Source organism: Sebastes umbrosus, chromosome 21 (assembly GCF_015220745.1).
Source record: "Sebastes umbrosus isolate fSebUmb1 chromosome 21, fSebUmb1.pri, whole genome shotgun sequence".
Taxonomy (NCBI): Eukaryota; Metazoa; Chordata; class Actinopteri; order Perciformes; family Sebastidae; genus Sebastes; species Sebastes umbrosus.
In genome coordinates this window covers 3,105,480-3,122,529 of record NC_051289.1, presented here as the reverse complement: position 1 = coordinate 3,122,529, position 17,050 = coordinate 3,105,480, and the positions used below count along the sequence as shown (strand labels likewise).

At 41.0% G+C, this 17,050-nt stretch overlaps 1 protein-coding gene across 4 annotated transcripts in view; it reads left to right on the top strand.

Annotated features, from left to right (window-relative positions):
- Positions 1-17,050, top strand: part of LOC119480638 (cadherin-6-like) — a 205,916-nt gene that overhangs the window by 137,013 nt on the left and 51,853 nt on the right. The window contains exons 1-2 of one of the 4 annotated variants that reach the window (XM_037757119.1): positions 8,249-8,723; positions 10,170-10,305. The exons of 1 other annotated variant lie outside the window; for it this stretch is intronic. The gene's annotated coding sequence lies outside the window, so the exon portion shown is untranslated. Of the gene's footprint in view, positions 1-8,248; positions 8,724-10,033; positions 10,306-17,050 lie in introns of those variants that run through there. 2 more of the 4 variants (XM_037757117.1, XM_037757118.1) reach the window with 2 other exon arrangements.

Below are 17,050 nucleotides of genomic sequence, written 5' to 3'. Positions count from 1 at the left end.
ACAAGTGGCTAAATGAGACTACTAAACGTCATCACGCCGACTCGTCCGCCTTCCTCGTTGTGTATACTCATGCTCATGCGACTGTGGTGTAGTTCGTCTGTAGCCTAACGTTAGCTTTTTACTTCTGGCGATTGCATGTACACTTCAAAAATCATAAAGTGGTGTTCTTTTGTGAAGATTATCTTACTGAACAAAACGTGCAAGTATCATAGAAGTTTGTTTGCCACAGAGCTTATTTTCTGCAATAATCCAAAACCCAATGGAAAAATCCCATTGGCTTCTTGCCGAGGGAACCAGGGTGATGCTAACTTCCAGGTTGGCCTACAATAATAGGTCATCCCTGTAGCACTCTATGGTGTGCATATTGAATATGTCCATTCTGCAAAACAAAACAAGCTTGTTCTGGAAAAAAATGCCGTCGCTTTTTTGTCATTTAATATTTTCACTGTGTGTGAAAATATATTGACGTGTGAATTAATTGCACAAAAAAAAAACAGCCCCCAGTGTGTAAAAGGCCTTTATTCTGGTATGTTGTTGACTACTGTAATTACAGCTGCCGTCCTCCACAAACTTCTCCAGAGCCAGCGTTTGAGGCAGTGAGTGTTTGAGACTGGAGACATCCATTTTTTGGAGTATTCTTTGTGAGCCTGTATAGTATTTGCTGAATTGCAGCGACTGTCGCCACGAGGGGCAATTAAAGGATAGCACGGTAGCACAAGTCTCAGTAATGCCCATTAAACAGCAATATCTATGTTTGGTTTGCTAACATTAGCTAAAATTAGCCACCATAGCCACTGGTTATACCAGGCCGAGTAAAGCTGTTGTGACAAAACTCCTGAATGCACTGAAGTTGAACCGAGGTACATTTTATTGCTGATGAGCTAAACCTTTTATTTGCAAGAGGAAGAATGTGCTACTTTTTTTTTCTTTCCAAGGTTATAGTCTTGCCTTAAGCAATATTCAGCAAGTCAAAAGACCTTAAAAACACAACTTGGATGCTGATTTGACCACAGTTTATCTACAGAAACCTTTAACACCGGCTATTTCCCTGCAACCAAACGTTATCTGCAGACTGTCTATGGTACATATTGTCCTCTCCCAGATCAGCTCTACGGCAGAATTATAAATGAAAGGCTATGTAGGAGACTTTAATTGCACTCCACAGAGTTCCTCACAGCAGTTTCCTTATTCCTTCACATGTACTAAAGGTAATGCCACATGTTCCACAGTCATTAGAGGAGCACCGACACATTCTTAGTGTGAACAGCCTTCTGACAGGCCTTATTTTCAGCTCTGCATTGACTGAAAAAAGGTGGGATGAGAGTTTCAAGTACTCTCTCAGTGGAGTTTGAGAGAGAGATTTCATAACTTAGTTTTTGATCTACTTTAGTTTACCTCACCTTAATCCACCATCTGCTGCAACGCCCACCATGTCAGTTTTTGCAAAAAATATATAGCATTTCCATCTTTCTCTGATTGCCCCGTGTTTTTTTCCATACTCAGGGGGTACTTGCGAGGACAAAGTCTTTATTTTCTGCCTTTCTCAGGAAGGCAGCTTGCTCAGCAGTCAAAGAAAATGTGCATCATATAGCCATGTCGAACTAATATTAAGGTCAAACCCCTAAGCATTGGAGGAAACAATCTACCACACAGAGGAAAACTTGTGACCATCAGCTGTTTTAAGTGTGAGTTTCTGGAAACAGTGCACTGATTCAAGAAGTGCCTCCAAAGATAATTACACAATGCACTGTATGTGCCGTAAACAAGCTCGTGACAGAATTGCTTCCTTGTGTTAAGCGTCTGTTTTATTCCAGTGGAAAATGACAGAAGAAATATGGTCGACTCTAGGCAGGAGTTTATGCAGGAGACGCGGCATTATTTGCGACTTAGTGAATATGTATGCCACAGAACCCTCCAAGTTGAAAGATCCAAACATGTTGCTGTGTTTTTTATTTCTCTTGGGAGTTGGGGAAACTATGTTGATAAAAACTTATCTTTGCCTCACAGAACAACAGGGTATCTGATATTCTTTAAAACAAAAAAAACCCGACTATGATATCTGTGATACGGGGTGCTTGGGCGCCTGACTCCGCTGTGCTCCCTTGTTCACTTTCCTGTAGCGTATTGATCTTTTTTCTGGGATTGTTTATAGGACTCTGTGTGTCTAAAAGGAGACCTATTGATTTCCTTTTTGGGGGTTCTGCCACAGCAGAGCTCCGAGTCTCACCCATAAAATTAAACACATAATAAAAGAAGTCAACTTAATCATTAATAATGAGTCTCCGTAGTGAGAAATACATTTTTAATGGTAATCTGTAATCTTTGTATTCTTTTATTGTCATGATATACGTGATGTGGAGTTTCTGTACTGAACTTTGTATGAAACAGTGTAGTTGATGCCTCTTTTTGTCAGCAACGGTGGCTATAACTTCTCATCCAAACTACCCAGGTCTTCTTTTAATTCAAACAGACTGCCTTTGTTCTGGACACATACTAACATCCTATCACTTCAACACTGGAACAACCAATGAAAAAGATGTAAGAGATAAGAGAGGAGCCAAAAGGGAAATTCCATGAAACCTAATTCCTATGAACTATTAATTATAGCTTGTGTATCCAAAGGTTGACATATGGGGAGCTTATTTACACCATCGCTGTTCAAAAACTATTAAAAACTCCTCAATGAGTTACACTGTTGCACCGGGTGACATCTCCCTACATTACCATAATTATAATCACTGTAGTTTTGAGGCAATCCCACATCCTGGTGTTGAAAATTACCACTAGGGCACCAAATGTGTATGAATACGCAACTGAAAATAGTCCCCAACACATAGACTATTTACTCCTGTTTAGGTAAAGTTTGGTAAAAAAAACTACAGTGCCCAGCTGTTTAAGGAAATTACTGAGACATTTTTTAAAAATGAAACTACGTATTTTTGACATGGTTTTTAAAGATTACCTATTGGTTCAGTAGGAACCAATGGGCTTAGAGCTGAGTGCCACAAACAGAGTAAAAGTGTGTAATGGAAAATTACATTGTATGTAATGATGTCTCTTTATGCAACAGTGGAAAGTTACTGTCTGTGTGCTCTTCGTCTCATGTAGTGGGAAAGTACTGAGTGTTGACTTTTACTGGGAAACTGTTTGAGTAAAACAACTCCTTATCTCACAGTCCCTGTTGTAGATTTCCATATAGTCACATTGTAATAATCTCCTGCAGTGCACTCTTTGACTTTGTGCGACTCTGTATAACCAGTGCCTCTTCTTGCAAGAATAAAATACAACAAAGACATTTCATCTGTTTGGGATCTTGATTTCAACATTCATTAGGACTCATCTTGGAATACTGAAAGAATTTCCATGACAGGTGTCGCCTAGCACATTACACATTAAGGGAGGAGGATGTAGTCACTGTGACGTCACCCATTGGTTTGTGGACTGCTGTTTTGAAGCCTCGAATTGGGCATTTTATCTGTTGCATCTTGGTTTTTGGCCGTCACCATCTTGTTTTTTTGCAACCAGAAGTGACACGAGAGGGTGGAGTTAAGTACAACTGAACGCTGAATAATAACAATAATAATTTTTAGGCGACCAAAATGTTATAATTAACTTTCATGACCTGAAAAAACACTGTGAAAGGGTTAAATTTGTAAGACGAAAACACGGACGACACCCAGACCGGACAACACCGTGGTAGCGACCTGTCAATCACAAGGTAGCCCCGCCCTAAAGCATCCTCTGCTTTATGGTCTATCTGACTCTAAATGGGACCATCATTTACTAAATGAACATCATGCTGTATTGAAGAAGACTTGAAACTAGTGATTGAGACCATAAACTCATGTTTACAATGTTTACTGAGGTAATAAATCCAGAGAGAAGTAGGCTCATTTTCTCATAGACTTCTATACAATCAGACTTCTTTTTGCAACCAAAGGAGTCGCCCCCTGCTGGCTGTTAGAAAGAATGCAAGTTTAAGACACTCACTTTTCAGAACTGGAGGTTGCCACCTGGTTTACACTCATTACAACCCTCATATTTACAGGAATAAACTGCAGACTTAAACCTAACAACCACAGCCAAATTGCTCTCCGTAATGAGTTCAAATAAGACGGAGTTAATAACTGAGGCTGGAGAGTGAGTTGGCGTTGGAGGTGCGGCTTGGGGGACTAGGTCCCTTTTTACCAGGCGGTGTGAACATAACTCATTGTGTCCTCCATTTTTATTGTCATTTTGACACAGACTCTGGCAAGGTGAGGCAGATTAATGAAATATGGACGTCTATAAACACAGAAGCCGAGAGTATTGGCAACAAATGAGGTTGGATTTTCAGATGTGATACTTTGAACAATTCCTTTCTCTGACAAATCCTAAAGTATCTCAGCTGTCAGGCATAACAAGAGTACAAATTTGTACTGAGGTTGCCCTCAACATCCCCTGTCTAACTCCATGCCCCATAACTGTCATTTCTCTGTAAAGTAACACATGGTGCATGAGGGTGAATATCTAGGCTTTCTATTTTAATATGAAGAAGTCCTTTACAAGACAACTCTCACAGACATTGTAGAAGAGAATAAAATGGTTGCCTGGATCATTATTTTTTTTTCATATTACTATAATATAATTTGTGAAAGATACAACAACCAGACATTGTAAGGAACTGCATGTCTACATTTGATTTTTAACAAGCAGTAGATGTGGCATATCGGGACAAAATTGGTGTTTGCAGACCGCTTTTGCTGTTGTGATATGTTTACGGAGGCAGGCTGTTAAATAAACAGCACAGAATACTGAGGCAATGTAAGCTCATTCAGTAGCGATGATGCAGTCAAGGGCAGCGGTTATTCGTCTCAGGCTGATCTCCTGATAGAACATGATGCCAAATGCAGACATCCCCTTGGCTCGCTGCATTTTGCGCTATAGGCAAGAGTTTGATGTTTGGTTGAGAGGACAGGGCAGCAGCAAAGTGGATGCTTGGAGCGCTTCCAGGGATTAAACTCATGAATCTAACAGCAGCCAGTGGTCATCATGACACAAACACTGCATGGGTGGTAAGGCATGCACAGCGTGGGGTCTTTGGCTCCGAAAAAAAGGGGAAAAAAATTGAAACCATAAAACCATAAACGCCTGCAGACTTTCCTTCCATCTTCATATTGCACATTTTGTGCGGGCTACATTTTTATTAGATGTGACATATGTTTTGTGGCTCGTGCCTTGCTAAAGCTGTGTTTTTGAAAATTACGGGACACAAATGAATGAATAGATGAATAAAATCAAGTTACAATATTTGCAAAGTGGTATGGAAACGAAGAGCGGCTAACAGCAAATTTGTATTTTACTTCCATTATCGTATGATCACGACTTAATTATCCCGTTATCTCCAGAAATCACACTTTGTTTACTTGTGATTATAATTTCATTATCTCATCATCGCAAGATAAAACCTGAACTACTCCCTGCCACATCACAACTTAATTATAGACTGATTATGGTTCTAATGGATGGTATGGATACAGTATGGATGATACCTCCATTCAACACTGTTAATTCCACTCTGATTTCTCTTATCAACTCTGGCTCAAAGGCCGTGGAACACACAGGCATCATTGGTCATTGTGAGATAATTAGACGATTAATGTGGCAGCATACTTTCTCTAGATAGTAAACAACATATTTGTACTTATATTCCATGTAATCCACCAAAAGTAACTTTAAGGCATTACATTTTCTACCCCTGAAAATGCTTTGAGACTGGCATTGTTTACAGCTTGCTCTCTTCTTTGCATCGCCGTAAGCTTTCCTGCTATCTGTTGATATTAACGCCCTCTGCAGTGGGCAAAAAATCATTATCATGTGATCATGTCTTTCTCAGTATCGTTGTGCCTGTGTCGGTAGAACATGTGATAGTAACCACATGGGCGGATTATGAGACAGTGGGCCCCTGGGCACAGACAGGCAAAAGGCCCCACCAGCTCTCCTACAAACACAGAGACGTTATAGTTGTTTAGTCTCTCTTGGTTGCTGTTTTGTGTCTCTTTATAATCATTTTGAGTCTCTTTTTGTAATTTTGTGTTTCTTAGTAGTCATTTGAGTATCTTTGTAGTCGTTTTGAGTGTCTTTGTAGTTGTTTTGAGTCTCATTGTGGTCATTTTGAGTATCTTTGCAGTCATTGGAATCTGTAGTTTTTTTGAGTCTCTCTGGTCATTTTGCGTCTCTTTGTACTCATTTTGCATCTCTTTGTTGTTGCTTTGACTCTCTTTATAGTTGTGTTGCCCCTCGTCATAGCCATGAGTCTCTCTGTGGTCTCTTTGTGTCTCTTTACAGCTGTTTTGTATCTCTATTTGTTTTGGGCTCTTTGTGGTCATTTTGTGCCTCTATGAAGTCATGTTATGTTTCTTTGTGGTCATTTTGTAGGTGAAGGACCCCTGACACGTTGGGCCCCTGGGCCTGTACCCGGTAGGTCCGTTCAGTAATCCATCCATGAGTAACCATACAACACTTACAAAAAAAGGCACATGTGAAATTCGTGTCTGACACATCCGACACACGTGAACACGTTTACACGTGAACCTGATGACAACACATTTTCCCCGCTAACATCAACATCATAAAGCATGCTATCTTTTCCTCATAATTTGTTGAGTTTGGGTACAGTAACGCTAACAGCAGGTACTAGAATTTAATACACGTACATGTACTCATACAGATAAAATAGAACTGATTACAGTGTGTAATCTGGTCAAGGCGGGGCACTGGATAAAGCATTTATAAGCTGCATTAGTTTGATTACTCTAAAACCACACAGTTTACAGGCTTGGGCAGTAATCAGATTTCCCTCTTACTTTCTCCAAACACAATCTGACACCATTAGCAGCTCCCAACATCAATGGGCCATGTAGGACAGATTAATTCACTTGCAAGGTATAAGGGACGGTCTTGCAAGTCACAACCGTAGCAGCCACCCACAAAACAATGACTTTAAAGGGATAGTTGTGGTGTTTTGAAGTGCTCTTATACTCCTATCTCTGATTACATTTTAGATATCCATAAAAGCATTTCTCCTAGTCAAAAGTGCATTCTCACTGTCAGAATGGTAATAGATATCCACAATAACATACTTACTAGAAGACATTGTATTTCAAGATATCTACAACTTTGATTGTAGTAGTCAAAACTAAATTTAAGATATATATTTTATCCTTAAAAAGTACTAGTGGCCATTTTGACATATACTAGCTAGACTGGATATATATTGCAGATATCTTCCTAGTCAAAAAGTCCAATTCAGATATCCACAATGGCGTTCTTCCTATCCACAATTGTCATTTTAAATATCATTAGCATCATTCAATGTCACTTTTGCCATTCGTGTGTATTGGGCTTTTAATTTCAGTCATCCACAATTGCATTTTTGTTACTCATAATGTTCATTCTGGTTATCTGTCATAACTGAAGTGAGCTTTTTTGGCATATTGTTATCTTTTCGTATGTGGATACATATGTGGATATCTGCAGTTGCATTGTTTCTAGTCATAATTGTAACTGTATCTGAAATTGCATTTTTTCTGTTTACTAGTCACAATGTTTTTAGGATATTGAAATTTACATTATGGATATCTGGAATTTTTTTTTATTGTTATGAATATCTGAAATTAAAATTGTAGATATAGGAAGAATGTCATTGTGGATATCTGAAATGACTAGTAAGAAGTACTGAATTACGAATATCTGCAATCGGCCTACATATCCAATCTAGTTATTATTAAATGTTAAAATGGCTTGCCATAATAGGAGGCACTTTGGCAAGGACAGCGAAATGGGGGCCAACTATTTATGCGCCAAATCGCGGAGTAGTTTGCCTCCAGGGCTTTCTGTCAGATATAGTTTATTTTAACCGGAACCACAATGTTTTCCTACACTTCTCCTTAACCAATATTAACACTCTCAGCATTATTCCCACATTCCCTTATTGTTTTATTTTTTGTTTTGTTGTTTTGTTTTTTTCTCTCTCTTTGTTCCCTTTCCTCTTTGTAGTTGTGGACTGTTCTGTACAATGCTATATAGTAATGTAAATTTCTCAATAAAAAAAAAATAAAAAATGATCCTCAACCTCATGTTTGTAGCCTAAATCAACGCAAACTTCTTCAATGTGTGCAATTAACCAATAGCAGAAGACTTGCTGAGTTTTAACCAATAGCAGAAGACTTGCTGAGTTTTAACCAATAGCAGAAGACTTGCTGAGTTTTAACCAATAGCAGAAGACTTGCTGAGTTTTAACCAATAGCAGAAGGCTTACTAGGTGACACATTCTTGTAAGCACAATGAATGGCTGAAAAATGTGTCAATCATGCCGCACCTGCAGACAAGTCCCGCCCCCATTTTCGCTAGCCGATGGTAGCCTAGCAACTGACATCAAGTTCGATTGACTTTGAGAGGAACCCAAACAAATGTAATGCTAAATTAAGAGAATACAGTAACACGTCTAAATGACCCAAATTAACTGAATTAACTGAATAGAAAAATGTTGTACTACTGTAGGAGCAAGTACTCCATAAACAGACGGGATTCAAAGCGAAGATATATTGATCCTGCGAGTGTTATTAGCAAGTCCGGTAACACCGAACCAAGCTAGCACCGCTAGCCGCTACGCTAGGCTAGGCTAGCGCTAATGACGTCATCGCCGTTGGTTACTACAGAGAAGAGGCAGCAGATGTGAAAAGGTAAATGTAATCTGCTCTGTAGTCCTTGTTTAAGTTGCTGATGCAACTTGCTAGTGCACATTACATGTGTGTGTTTGATGCACATGAGAAAGAGGTTTGCACTGGTAGTATTTAGTTTGGAGGAGATAATATTTTATGGCTGTTTTAGGTTGTTTTATAATTTTATTCTCAGGTATTGTCTTATTTAATGTAGTATTTATTTATCAACTGTACTATTTATAAATTTTAAGGGCTGAGAGAGAGCCAGGGTAAAATGCATTTCATTGCATTTCACTGTACATTGTACTTTTAAATGCATATGACAAATAAACTTGAAACTTGGATTATTTGGAAAAAGCTACACATAATGCTATGACCATCTTCTCCTGTAAATAATTAAGAAACAGGTTTAGTTATTGCAGATCTGTTTGGTGCATTATTTGTATATGGATCAGTGAAATGCCTGCACACTTTAATATTGTTGACACTGTGTGCACACTATGTTGCTATTGGGTTATTATGTGTGTAGAATACTGCTGTTTGTTGCTGTTTTTTGCTTTATTTGTATGGTATACTGGCCTTTATGTGCTGTTAATGGTTACAAATAGAGGGGGAACATCATTGCTTTTTGCCTAGAATACAACTAAACAAGTTTGCAAACAAAATTGAAATGTAAGAATATCATTACAGTGTTTTGATCCTGCATTAGAAGTACAGTAACAGTAAACACATGCTAATTTGCACTGGCATGATAGTTGCTGGTGCATTTATCTTCATGCAGAGCCACCCAAATTAAATTAGTAATCATACATACATGATCCAAGGTGTTAAAGGAAGTCTAACTGGATGCTTTTATGTAGAATACTGCTGTTTTTTGCTTTATTTGTATGTCATACTGGTCTTTGTGTGATGTTAATGGTTGCAAATAGAGGAGGAGCATCATTGTTTTTAACCTAGAATACAACTAAACAAGTTTGCAAACAAAATTGAAATGTAGGAATATCATTACAGTGTCTTGATCCTGCATTAGAAGTACAGTAACAGTAAACACATGCTGGTGCATTTATCTTCATGCAGAGCTGCCCAAATTAAATAAGTAATCACACATACATGATCCACGGTGTTAAAGGACGTCTAACTGGAGGCTTTTGCAAAAAATAACCACGTATTGATTGATTCAAACCCACACTCAACCTCTGACTTTGAAACTATTAATCAGGGATTATGCAAATGTGCAGAAAAGCGCTTGGCTGTTCTTATTAAACAGCAGTAGAACCGCACAGGAGCACTATAATCTCCCATTATTATTCCATCTTCCCCCTTTGTTTTAGTCGCTCGTGTGTTTTTTTTTTTTTCTTCTTTTCCTCCCCTTTTTTTTTTTTGTTCCCGTTGTGCTGGGGACTTGTGAATGGCAGCCAATGGGAGGGTTGAGTCCCCTCAGCCTTTCAGCCTCCCTGACATCCACAGCACAGAGAAGTGATGCAGCGCGACTGAGACGCGCAGTTTCACTGGAACAACGGGCAACAAAAGCTGCAGTGAACGGATACACACTCTCTGCTCCGACAAGAAAAACCCACCATCCTAGAATAAACTTCATTATCAGGTGAGCGGGATCTTTGCTTATAACTTCTTCTTTCTAGCTGTGCAAAATTGTCTAATTTGTGGCACATTTGGCTGCTCGAACAGAGACTTCTTCCTCTTCTTCTTCTTCTTCTGCAGCGTTTTCTGAATTGTCCGAGTCTGGTTTATTCTAGGCTGCTCCGCACATTAATGATGCTTCATATAAGATGCTCTTCTTGTGTATGTTCTAACGGAGTGGAGGAGCAAAAAAAAAAATCCATATCACTAATTATTATTGGAATATAGCTCCGGGCTTTTGAATGTGAAGTGAGTTTGAAGTTATATACATTAACATGTTCGTTCAACTTCTATAGCAGGGGGTCAATCAGCTGCAGGCTTCATCATCAACTTTTTATATTTTGTTAAATTGCTCCGTGCGTAATTCTCATGCATGTGTGGATGTGGATGCTGTCCAGAGGTCCTGCACGACGCAGTACGCTTTGCCCTGCTGCGCTCAAGTGATGCTCGCATGCTCTGCACGCACTTTTGCGTTATTTTATCACGTATGCAACTTCAGGCCTGTTTATTTTTATTATAAAACGCTTTTGGTGCATGTTTTGTTTTTCACCTCCCCTCCCTCTCCACCGATGATCTTTGCTGCAGCCAGTGGCAAATCCACGGGATGCGAATCGATGCAGGTGGGACAGCATGCTCTGATAAAGGCTGGATGACTGTCTATCTGTGGTTTCCTGCAGTCGCACTGTGATGCCCTGCTGCCTTTTTTTTTCTGTTTGCTGTTAGAGAAGGGCCTTTTCAGGGGGGAAAAAACACTCCTGGAGTTGACTCAAGTTTTTCTAAAAACAACATGTCCTCTAGCATTATTGACTACAAGATGATATCAGTGATGTGGCTGTGAATATTTAATGGTGCTCGCTGAATAATGCAGGCATTGGCTATACAAGATTTAACTTCTTTACTCAAAAGTCACAGGTATTGACAGATTGAAGAGGGGGGAGAGGTGTTGTGGGTCTAACAGTGGCTGTGCAATCCTGGAAATTGAATTTAGTGCTTGGGAAAGTTGTACTGTCCTCCCTGTTGCCTGCAGATTGCTCCATGCTAGTTATTGCGTTGTAAGCCTGAGGTAATATGCCTGAAGGCGGCCAAGAAAGTTGTTTGGGGGGTGTTGTCAAAAGTACCCGGGGAATATTCCGCAATCATCACTCCTCTGCACACATGCTTTTTAAATTACAAACAAGGACTTTGTGCTTATCAGGGGAGGTTGTGCAATCATGTAGGCTCTGAAAAAAAGGAGCTTTATATCTGTAAAGAGTAGGTTAACTTCACTCACTTTCTTTATTGGAACAACTTCCTACTTGTTTTCTGGAAGGCAGAGAGCAGCTTGGTGAACAGAGATTGTCTGAACCAGAACAGGTTTTGTGGTCCAGGTTTTTCATACGCCGGTTTGAAGTTCAGAGATGAAAGGGACAGAGAGTAGAATCTGTGGCTGATCAAAGTCATACAGAAAACACGGCAGGTACTGAATATTTAAAGGCTCTGCTGCAAATAGAGTTCCTGTGTATGTGTGTGTGTGTGTGTGTGTGTGTGTGTGTGTGTGCATGCATGTGTGTGGGTGAACATACAGTACAGTATTGCATATGTGTTGATGGTCCGAGCTGTGCGTGCGCTCCGTATGAAGACGTTCAAAGTAATACTGCAGAACTGATTTGACAGGCAGGGGAATATACACATCAGAGCCATCTGCATGTTTTAAGCCAGAGCTCAGATTACAATAGACAGTCCCTCACATTTCATCTTTCTCCCAAATATCTCTCCTCCGTGGGTCATCATGCAGCAGCAGCTTAGGGGATATTCCCAAAAAGCTCGAGTCCCAATCTGCCGGCCGGCCCGGCTCCAGCCTGTCCCTGTGACCGGTGACGTCACAGGATGGTGGGTTTACCCGACGGCCAGACGATGATGACCGGTGACCCGAGTTGATTACATTATTTGTGCTCCAGATGGGCAGCATCATTTTGATGTGTCCTGCTCATAATATTGAGCGTTTTCTAGTCTTCTGTTCAGCAGCATCTGGAGCTAATAAAATCATATCCCAGTGGCCGCCGACTGCGTCGAAGCAAACTCCCCCTGTGGGAATGTCTACGGCCTCCTCTGCATGTGTGCTCCTCGGATACTTGTGGAACATTTGTCGAGCCCGCGTGCACCGCGAGTGGCTCTAATAGCCGTGTGCTTCGAAATGTTTGAAGTCGGCGGCAGAGAGTACCCCTGGGCATTGTAGTTCACTAGATGCACCTTGATTGTTTGAGTGCATTAGTCACGGTCTGTATGATGTGATAATAAATCATGACGTTGTTTGTACTGCGAGTGCTGCGGGATTCCTCCTCAGATATTTCTTGTGCCAAATATTTATCTGGAGTCGCTACCGTCGGTGCCAGCCAACTGGGCTTCTCTCCTTTCGTTTCCTCTTTTCTTTTTCTTTTCTTTCTCCAGAACAATGCACCTGCTGTACTGACTTTTTCTCATCCACTTCATGAAGAATGGCAAGATTTAACTCCCCCCCCCTCCTACAGTTACATTGTCTTTTATTTCCTGAGGCGTCTTGTGACCATTAGAGCAAATTTCCAGCAGGCACAATGGCAACTTAATAACTGCTCCTTACTAATGAGACAGATTCCCTTCAGAGACGCCTATTTACGGAGCAGTCAGAACCGTAATTGCACAGAAACCAAAATAAGAAAAGACATATTCCTTGCCCACCAACAGGCAAGAAACCTTGACGTCCGTTTCTAGTTAAATTGGCAGGGGCCAGCGTCACCTTCTCTCTGAAGGTCAACCTTAGTCCCAGATTGAATTTGCTATGACTAAAAAAAAAGATGTTAGAATTAGACGAGATACGGCTAAGCCACATTGAGGCTGTTTCTCGACAATTTTCAGGAAAAGAGATTTGAGACGGTTGCCAGGAGAGCCACTGTAGATTCTACCCAAATCCCCAAAAAGGGCTGTTTTGCTCTCTGTGTGCTGAGATAAATACGCACGGATCAGACAATTTACACCTCACTTAACAATGGCTAATTATCTCTCCCTGCTTTGTGCAGGAGAACACCAATTACAGAGAAATATACTCATAAATCTATTTTCAAAGTGGCAGCGCGGAGATATGGTGTGTGTTTATAGTGCTGGATGAAGCTGATAGTATACAGTGCATGGCTTAAGAGCTGGTGATAAGAGAAGAGTCCAGCTTTATACAGTGTGGCACACTAGGACGGATGTGACTATGAAATCACTTAGATTCATGTCTTTGGGGTGGGAGACGGAGTAAATTGCTGCCAATGTTGAATAATGCAGTCTGCCAACAGCTTCTTTTCTCCCTCTTCCCCCTCAAACTGTGGCTTGGCTCCACAGCTTTTCTAATTATGAAGTGGCTGAGAGATAGCTTCACAACTCCGATACTGTGGTGGTGGTGAGCGGAAGCTGGCCGAATAGCAATCTAACTGAATTACCAACAAAGCCTGACAGACTTGTGGAGTTTAGTGAACATATTTGCTAAAAAGTAACATCCCCACCCCTACCTATTCAGTCACGACACATAGACACACGCGCGCACACACATTTTGAAGTAGGCACACACAAGCACACGCAGGCACAAATGCAAGCAAACAAACACAGTACAAAGAGGGAAGGTGTACAGTTCTCCGCACGCTTCTCAGCACAATTTAACAAGATATATTAGTCACCCAGGAGGCAGCAGAAAGCCAAGCATCCACAGTGTACAGCAGACTGCAGTCTGACAGTGGGAGATAGTGATTTACAACAAAGCCCTGTACACCGTGGCACAATTTCAGAGTTGCCGGAATGACACTGGTAAAGCAGGGGCATGAAAGTATATCCACCAGCCACGTCTCATTTCTTACACCATTTGCCCCGGGAAGGGGGAGGGCGGAGGAGGAAAGGGGGCAGGTGACAAATCCAGTATTGTAGCTACCACACAATGCCAAGCTGAGCCCAGTCGAATTCTGTTTGCGGGTGTCATCTAAAATATGAGCAAACACTAGAAGGAAGCCACCTTCAAGGACGCTGAACATCCTCTCTTTCTTAAATGCGAGGTGAAATCGATTTCTTGACCCTGCGAGGGTACCGTTAGGGTTTGGATTGGATTTGGAATTAAATCTCTATATCCAATATGTGTGTGGCGGGGAAAAACAATAATCATCTAATAGTGGAAATCACAGATCCAGATCACTATCAAAATCTAATCAACTGGTCCTTGGCTCCAGGCTGATGTCGCCACCAAATTTTATGGAAATTTGCACATGAGTTTTTCAGACAACCTGCTGCCATACAGATTAACTAACGGAGGGGACAACTTCTTTAGCGGAGGTAAAAAATACCCACTGATTCATATTTTATTTAAAACAAAAAATGAACTTTAATTATGTCCAAATTTCCTTTTCCAACCCTAAATAAATTTGAAAAAAGTAAGTTATTTAAATGTTCCTAATCTGGTCATCTGCTTCTCTGCAACTGCACATTATTCTATAGGAAAGAAAACAAACATCCTGTAGGTAGTGTCCTGTAGGGGTGAGGAAAAAATAGATTTACCTATGTATCGCAAATTTGTCATTTTCTTAACGACTAAATTGATATAATTGCCTTATTTGAGTCTATGTGAAGGTAGAAGGAAGTTAGCAGAAGCATACATGTGTGACTGCATCCAGTTTTCAAAATAAAGTGTCAACAAAGGTTATATACAAAATACATATATGGAAATAAGATTAATTGGATTATATTCACCAGAAGTATAAAGTGTCTCTTAAAAATAAAAATAAAAAATACCACTAATTTGTGAAGGAAATGTTTTTATTCTTTGATTTTTGGGTTGCTGGAGAAATTTAACAAATATTTGCTGGCAATGACAGTGCAATATTTTTCTTTCTGCTATATATATTGCAATATGAAAAAATACAGGAATATTCACCCGACCCCTTTGTTAGCTACATGTTAAAGTTAAATGCTTCAATCTGGTGCACTTTGATAGCAAAATAAGAGCTAGATAATCAATTGTATTCTCTTAATTTAATCATAAACACATTGGTTGTATAGATAATATCTATACCCAGAAGTGAAGCAAAAACATCTCGATCGCCCCCTGGTGGCTGCCAGGGGGCAGCCACTGTTAGTTTAAGGAGTGCTTGATTTGATATGCAGCAGAGTTTATCTTTGAGCAGAACGCACATTTTAAACATCAATATCTCAGGCGATCATGTTTATTTAATTGTGGGAAGCCACAATTGTGATCGTGATTAATATTCGATTAACTGTGCAGCCCTACAATGACTGATATATCTGACTTCAGGACATCTCTGACTACATAGAGTACAAGTGTGTGATTAAACTTTTTCACATGGTGTAGTGTAAAAAAAAGTAAGTATCATGATGGTATTGATTCGGGAGACAAGCCTATCGTCCCAGCCCTAGTGTCCTGTACGGTGCGGTGTTCAGTCCTGGCTGGAGGTAGCTAGTGCAGGAGGAAGAGTGTGAGTGAGTGCAGCAGACAGATCATGTCCGCAGGTCCTGCCTTTCCCCTCTAGTTGGATTCCTGTCTATGTGCAAAGCCCAGAGGCTTAACTCTGGCTGCAGTAAGTGGACTGAGGAACGCTAAACACTGTCTGGGGGGAAGGCTGCCGAACATGACAGCCAGTTAATAAGTGTATGGAAGACGAGCAAGTGCGTGAAGGGGTGGAGGGGGGCGACATTGTCTGTCTGACTTTTGAGACTTTTGCGAAAAGCAAAGGGAAGAGGAGGGGAGGATTGGTTAGGAAAAAGGGGGGGATAATATTGACTGTCGGATGACGAGAGGGTAATAGAAGATCAGAGAGTCCAGCCACAGGACAAGGAGCATTAGCGCCTGACTGGACTACAATGAAGACAGTGAAGGGAAAGGAGGTCGGGTTGTGGATAAAAGAAGGGAGACTTTGAAAAGAGCGTTGTGCTTGTTCCAACTAGAGAGAAGGTATGGCGAGAGAAGGCGATAATGATGCTTACTTTACTCCTGCGAGGCAGCCGCAGTGAGAGCTGTCAGCTCCAGGCAACGCTGGCTGGTGGGATGCTGCTGGGATGCCACTTGGTATGTTAACCCCCCAGACGTCACTGACAGTATGTGATAGATTGCAGGTGTGTGTTTGTTTGCAAGTGTGAGAGAGACGGTGTGGCGTCTGGGCTGTTTGTGGGCCCTTGTGCGTGTGTGTGCATATTGAGGCGCGTCTTTGTGTGACTTTTAGCGTGTCAGTTTTTCTTGGCAGCGGTGAAAGCAGAGTGATGTGATTTTCCCCTCTAACAGCCTCCAGGAGTAATGATCCAGGTTATTGCAGACGACGTGTAACACCTCAACCCAGCGGGCATTGGCGCTGCAAAAACCTGTCCTTATAGGTTAGGCTTCAGGGAGACTGTTGTCTTGGTGGCAGCGTCGTGCGCACAATTCCTCCGTCTCCCAAACCTGTCACCTTCACATGGGCCCCTCCTTCTGTGGATAATGGTCTCCTGTCTATGTTGTGAATGATATCTGGACTCCATTGTGTGCCCGTTTCTTCCGCTGCGCTATTGTCCTGCGGAGCGCCTTTGTGAGCGCGGAGGTACAATGTGCGAGCTGCATTCTAAGGTGCTGTAAATGAACAGGCAAACACATCAGCAAAGGTCCTATTTACTTTCAATCCCCAGAGTGAAAAAGAGAGGTTTCTGCCATTGTTCTGCTACTTCTCAAAACATTAGGATGGCTC